The sequence below is a fragment of the Urocampus carinirostris genome, chromosome 15, assembly GCF_059441175.1.
Source record: "Urocampus carinirostris isolate Australia breed hairy pipefish chromosome 15, RoL_Ucar_1.0, whole genome shotgun sequence".
NCBI classification, from domain to species: domain Eukaryota; kingdom Metazoa; phylum Chordata; class Actinopteri; order Syngnathiformes; family Syngnathidae; genus Urocampus; species Urocampus carinirostris.
In genome coordinates, this window is record NC_142363.1 from 25,394,276 (window position 1) to 25,401,689 (window position 7,414).

Here is a 7,414-nt window from a genome sequence, read left to right on the forward strand (position 1 = left end):
TGGTCTTCCATGTCACTTCGCAAGCTCTCATTGTCTTGTTATTCCAGTGTACTGAACCCTTGTCTGACCCTCCACATCACGAGTACCGCAAGACGAACCTTTGAACTTTCGCTTTTGCCATTTGGGCTCACTAGTACACCGATCCTTTTGCCTGCATCTTCGACCATGATTGTTGCCTCGCTACCTGATTTCCTGTGCAACAAAATAAAATAAAAACCTATGCTGTACTAACCAGTGTTTCTGCATCATCCCAAGTGGGTTCCAGCACCCCCACGACCATACCGAGGATAAGAAGTGCAGATAATGGATGTATACAATAAATTTGAAAAAATTATATTATTTAGGAGTTTGGCTCGATTTACCGGTCAATCTACATTCCTACTCTCACTTATGGTCAGGAACTGTGGGTTATGATCGATAGGACACGATCCCGGATATAAGTGGTTGAAATGAGTTACCTCTGCAGGGTGGCTGGGCCTTAAGAGATGAGGTGAGAAGCTTATATCTGGGAGGGACTCTATGTAGAGCCACTGCTCCTCCCCATTGAGAGGAGCCAGTTGAGGTGGCTCGGGCATCTCAAATGGATGCAGCATGGACGCCTCCCTCCCTCGGGACGTGTTACGGGCATGTCCCACCGGCAGGGGGCGACCCAGGACACGCTGGATACACTATGTCTCTAGGGTGGCATGGGAACGCCTCGGGATCTCGACGGTTGAGCTGGAGGAAGTGGCTGGGGATAGGGACATCTGGGCTTCCCTCTTAAGGCTGCTGCCCCCGGATGGATGGATAGATGGTGTTTGGCTTTAACAACAAATTGTGTGCGGGTGTGCAAAAAAAATACAGGAAATTCAGACAACCGAAAATATTATCAGAAAATCCATTGATATACAAACAAGGGTAACACCGCAAAAAAAAACATCTGCTCTAGATAATGACTATATTTATAAAATATATTGTGGAAATAAGAAAACATTAATAAAAGTAAAAATACCCGGATCAAAATTTCCTTTGTCCGAGCAGGAGAAATACCTCAACCCTCCAAGAAGACTCAGGGGGGCCTGCTCACAACTGCAAGGGACTGGCAGCACCTGGTGAACATAGGGAAGCTGTTGCAAGTCCCAGACATCATAGCAACTACAACACTCCGGCCAGACATGGTCCTGTTGTCTGAAGCCAACAAGCAGAAAGTGCTCCTTAAACTGACGGTCCCCTGGGAGGAAGAAGGCAAAGTACGCCGATCCCGTGGCCGAATGCCGGAGGAATGGGTTGAGAGCCCGCTGCGGGCCAATTGAGGTTGGCTGCAGGGGCTTTACAGGTAGGTCCTTACACCTTGTCCTCATGAACTGGTATTTGTGGACTGCATAGGCGAAGAGCCATCAACAACATTTTGGGAACAGCTGAAAAGGCTTCACGCTGTCTCTGATAGAGGAGGGGGAGGCGTGGCATAGTGCGTTACCTGGACACAAGTAGGGGGATTTATCAACTTCGGCTGGGTTGCCTGGGCGAGGGTGTCTGACTAAGATCCGAAACACCCGATGACCCTAGGATAATCAGTGACTAGGTGTCCAGGTTGCACCATAAGGTGTATTATCTAATATGGGTTACTCACGTTGTCTTAGGGGGCTACACTGGCACCACCTTGGTGACCCCCGATGTAAGCAATTATGAACCAAATGTATTTATTCAAGACAAAAAAAAAAACATTCCCGGGACTCAAATACAGTTCAAAAAAACTCACTCAGAGTCAATTTTACGCTAATGAAAAGTCCTACTTCTCCTAAGGGGCAAAATGAATGACACCAAGGGGATTTCAAGCTAGAGTTGTGTGAGCTTTTGAGTGAAGAAGTGGAAATTTAGCGCCAAGTCATCACATATTACGGCGGGGGGAAAGAAAACGCACGCTAAAATTTGAGCTAGCTCGTCGTCGTTTGTCGTGCAGATTAGCTGATAGCACTCTGAGTGGTCGGCCTCCATCTGGATACTTGACCGCAGTAATGGAAGCCGAACTCACGCGCTGCAGAGTGTATAATGAGTTTGTCTGCGCACGACTCAATTAGTCGAGTCGCTTCTGGAATATCGCTCTAGTCTACGTCGTCTAAATTAGAAGATAACCTTGTCTCGTGTTATGTTCTGTGGTTTGGTGCTTTCAGGGGAATTTTGCCTTTTGATATTTTAAAACAGACAGTGTGGTGTCGCTGTATTTTGGCAGCAGGCGGCTCTGGAGCCGCATGCAACTCTTTGGCGATCCTTGGTGGCTCCTTGGCGCTTTTTCAAAATTGTTTGATAATGGAAAATGATATGGTTTCTGTAAGAAGACAGCAATGACCCAAATTTTCTTAAAAGAAAAAATAGGGGAAGCAAAAATAAAATAAATAAAGGAAAGAAGGGGAAAAAAAGATGGAAAAAGAAGAAAAGAAAACGAGGAAATAATTTAAACACATGAAAAAAGAAAATAAATAAGAAATAAAAGACAAAAACAGAACGAGGAAAAACATTTAATTTAATCTTAGGTAGGTTAGAGTCGATTCAAAGAAACAAGTGGACAAAACAGTGCGAAATGTATCTTGCATGTCTTTAGAAAAGGTCATTTTCATATTTTATTCCTATGCACAATGTTGCCGCAAAATGTCATTGCCATATTTTCATAACACCATTTTTATGATGGACTTACAACTTGGGGCAGGCTGCAAGTACTACCTTTAAAATATTCCTCATCTATCCTGATTTTTTTTTTTTTATCAAGTATTTTAATAGGTTTATCCCGAAGTGCCAAAACACTATATCTGGGTAAGTAAGAGAGACATTTGCCATTTTACTTTGTGGGAGACAATTGGCCTTGTTCTCACTAACAATAAAATCTCCTTCCAACCTACTTGAGCTGAGTCAACAAAGTCTTCCCCAGACAGTGTGTCTGACTTCCTTTTGGAGGGCTTAGGACTAACCTCTGCCATTCCTTAACACTACAAACATGATGTAGTTTTTCTATCCATGCACAAGTACGTTCCCTGCGTCCTCTTTATTTCATGTTTTGTTCCGTTAGAACCTTATGCTGTCCTTCTTTCATTTAGATCTAGTTAGTGTTTAGACAGAATTTATGAGGGGGGCATTGTGGAGCCTGTGTTAGGGTAACTTTGGTGTCTTATTTCTGAAGATCCAAGAAAGAAAACGTCTGTTTCTATACCCCAACCTTGCCAACCCCATTTGAGCTCTGGGGCCACTTTGAAAAACAAAACACTCACGGGGCCGGACAAGTAGATTAAAGGGAAGAAAAGAAAGTGAGAGAGAGAGAGAGACGGAGAAAAAAGGATAGGGGTCAGGAGGTAGAAAACTAAGAAAAAGAGAAAGTGAAAGATGAAAAAGAGATAAAATGGAAAGAGAAAAAAACCCCAAAGAGAACAAGATACACAGAACGAGAGAAAGGAGGAGAAAGGCAGATAGAAAGAGAAAGGGAAAGAAAGGTAGGGAGAGAGACAAAGAGAGATAAAGAATAAGAGAAAGGGAGAATGAGAGAAAAAGAGAAAGAGAAAGAGAGAAAAAGATAGAGAAAGAGTGAAAGAAAAAGCGAATGAAAGAAAGAGAAAGAGACCGAAAGAAAAACAGTTGATTTGGGAGTGGCGCTTAGTTTTAGCAAATTCAAATGGACATATTTAAAGTGAATCTCATTTTTCTCTTGCTCTTCTCAGTGTTGTCTCGCGGGCCGGATTCAATCCCTTGACTGGCCTTATCTGGCCTGCAGGCTGCATACTTGATATCCCTGCTATAAACTATACAATATCGATTCCTTTCTCTGGAAATAAATACTCTTCTAAAGTAATCTAGATTGTATCTACATATCCATTGCTTGTCTTCTAGTGATACCAAGAGCCAAGAAGAAATCCGCAGGTTCAAGACCATTCTCCATTGGGGCCCCGGTTCTGTGGAATGCTCTGCCCTCTCAGATTCCATCTGCATCTTAAGGGGAACTGTTTAAATCTAGCCTTAAAACACACATATACTTTAGCTTATGAATGACCTCCTCCCTTGCAAAATCCATTTTGGGCTGGTCATCCTGGGAGGGGGATTACCTTATGAGCGGTCCCCTTCTTAAGGTTTCTTCAATTCCTCATTTTGAGGTTGTTGAGTTTTTCCTTGCCCTCATGTTGGTTTTAGATCAGGGGATGGTGTAATAGTATTCTGTGCAGTCGTTTAAGACTTATTTTGACTTAGGGCTGTAGAAATAAACATGGCTGGCCTTGACAATTGGGTGAGCCTCTCTAGCTCAGACAACTGTTTGATACTGTAATGTATAATTATTCCTCAAAATGACGTGTTTTATCTGTTTATTTACATTTTGAATACATGTTCTTGTACACACTACGCCAATCAGTGAATAAATTATTCATCGAGGACACCAAAGGAATACAATCTGTTCAAGGAATGCAGGAGAAAAAAAAAGAGAAAGCAGATTGAATACGTAGCAGTGTGGCATTCAAATACACCCTCCTTTTATCCTTGGGTGTCATGTCTAATCTCATTGTATACAATGTTAAATGGCAATAAAGACAACCCTGATTTTGATTGAATATTACTCAATAGAGGAAAATAAAAGAAAGGAGAGACAAAGGGCAAAACAGAAAGAGGCAAAGGTTTGACCTAATTTTGACAGAGGTTTGATTAATACAGCTTTTACTGAACTACAAAATGAAAAATTTGTGACACTACTTATCAAAAATGACAAAATCTTCAACTCAAATTATTTTAAACAAAACATTACTCACCTTCATTCTCCCAAATACATTGAAGAACAGGAAACCAACTTTCGCGGGCGCCGCCATCTTGGAGATGAAAAGGTTTCGCAGTTGTGGTTATACTACCACCTACAGGTTTCAATTAGAACAACGCTTTATGTGTGATGAGATACGTGATGTATCGTAATATTTTTGTTGTTTAGTTTTGTTAACTTTTGTTTTCTTCTATTGTAACACATTTTAAATTTGGTTAACTACTGCTTGATGCAGTTTATTTTTATTTTTGCTGTAGCCAAAAAAAGCCACACATAAAACACTTCAAGATAAACGGATTATCGTGAAGAAAAATTAATTCGTAGTGTAATAATATTCGTTTAAAAATGATTTAATTATAGAATGTAAATTAATACAGTATAGCTCACTTAACAGAACATGGTTACTTCTTAGAATAATTTAACAATTTATTAAATGTTCCAACTTCTTCGAACTTTTGTACGTTTTTAAGCATTCATCTTTATAATTTTTAAACATATTTTTGCACGGATACATCTTGCAATAGAAAAAAATATTTTAGCTAAACCGAACTGTTATTTTAAAACTATTTTCAATTATGACAAAATAATAACAATAAACTTTGAAATATTCAAACTAAACCTAAGGTTATGAACCCACAAAACAGTATTTCAGGTATGCAATTAAAAAAAGATAATTAAAAAAATTAAAATAAAAGAACTAACCTATGTTTAGGGGAAAAAAAAGCAATTTTAGGTTGACAATCTCTTGAAAATAATCCAATTTAGTAATACTATTAAAAATATTAAAAATAATACATTACCGAAATATCTGAAATATCAAAACTAAACCCACGGATAAGGAAACGGAAAAAAAACACTATTTCAGGTGAGCAAAAAAAGTTATACAGTAATGACATTTATAATAACACTCAAAATAATAATGATAATAATAAAATACAGAAATATTTGAAGTATGGAAACTGAACCCTGTTTATTAACATAAAAAACATTATTACTTAAGGTAAATAATTTTCCTTCTTTTAAAAAATGTGCATAATATTAATAACAACAACAATTAAAATAATGATTAAACACTAAAATATTGAAACTAAACCCATGGTTTATGAGCCCCCCAAAAAAGATTTCAAGGAAGGTGAATTGATATTTTTCTAAAAACAAATTTAATTAGAACAAAAATAAAAATAATAATAAAACATTGGTATATTTGAAACACTGAGGCCAAACCCATGGTTTCTGAACTAAGAAAAATCTTCTGTTTTAAAATCTTGTTAATGACAATGAAAATAACACGAACCTGAAATATTGAAATGCAAACCCACAGTTTGTAAACAAAAAAAGGTACCGTATTTTCCGCACTATAAGGCGCACCTAAAAGTCTTTTTTTTTTTCAAAAGCTGACCATGCGCCTTATAATACAGTGCGCCTTATATATGGCTCAATATTAAATCGCAAGGTCTCGCAACTTACGCAACAGCCGCCGACTCGATTTTCCCCCGAACGTGGAGTAGTCCGCTGGGATTTATATACCGGCGTTTCATTGGCTAACCAATGTGTCAATCATCATTTGAATCGATCACTATTGGCTAAAGTTATTCGGAGCCTCGGATAGGCTAGAGGGCCGGAACGAACCCTGCAATTGGCCGAAAAAGATGTGTCAATCATCCGTTAAATCGATCGCTATTGGCTGAAGTTATTCGGAGCCTCGGATTGGCTAGAGGGCCAAAACAAACCCTGCAATTGGCCGAGTTTAGCAATGGCGTAGCAAGCTTAGCAAGCTTGCTAAAGTACACCATAAAGAAACATGTTTTATTAGTCTGTATTTGCAAATATTTTACTCTCCTGGATTACTTCACTCACGGTTGTAAGAAGACCATGATTGCGTATCATTATTGAACGTGAGAACTTAGGTGAGCTACGCGGCTTTATATTTTCCCGGTATCTTGTTTCAGAACGATCTTGATGTTGCTGTGATGAGTTGAGTGAATTCAACTCAATTCCAAGTGTTTATTGTCATATGCACAGTAAAGTTGCGAGCGAAAAAGAAAGTAGAAACTAAGGAATGGTTGGCATTTCTTGAATCCCAAGACTTTAACCTTCCGAATGATGGAACGATGCATTTGAGTGACATCGTACGGACACTGCATATGCACGTGTCTACGACACGTATTTGCTTCTATGGAAGCTTTGGGAATGTTAAGGAGGTAATCAGTTGGACTGAATCATCTGACTGTTTTGTCGATGTTCCCATTGTAGCGCCTTATAACCCGGTGCGCCTTATCTATGGAAGATATAGGACCAAAAACTATTTTTTGGGGGTGCGCCCTATAGCCCGGTGCGCCCTATAGTGCGGAAAATACGGTAATCTAAATATTTTTTTAAACAATATTAACGATAACAAAAATAAAAATAATAACAAAATACTGACATATTTAATGTATTGAAACCAAACTCAAGATTTCAACTGGTGATTAAATCGACGCAATTTACAAATACTTCCTTAAAGGAAAAAAACGTTCAAGCTGGTAAACACAAATAAACATTTTATTTTGACGCAACAAACGAATAGTTCAGTTTGACCTTTAAGGTCCAAAATAAATAACTTTGCACATCACACGATGGTCAAGAGGCAGGGGAGAAACAACTGCAGACATA

At 38.8% G+C, this 7,414-nt stretch overlaps 1 long non-coding RNA gene across 1 annotated transcript; it reads right to left on the reverse strand.

The window, feature by feature from the left end:
* Positions 1-466: 466 nt before the first annotated feature.
* Positions 467-4,845, reverse strand: LOC148351957 (uncharacterized). The gene is made up of 3 exons (XR_015852941.1): positions 4,758-4,845; positions 1,030-1,456; positions 467-801 (listed from the first exon to the last, which is right to left on the reverse strand). It is a non-coding gene; the product is annotated as an uncharacterized LOC148351957 (long non-coding RNA).
* Positions 4,846-7,414: the final 2,569 nt, after the last annotated feature.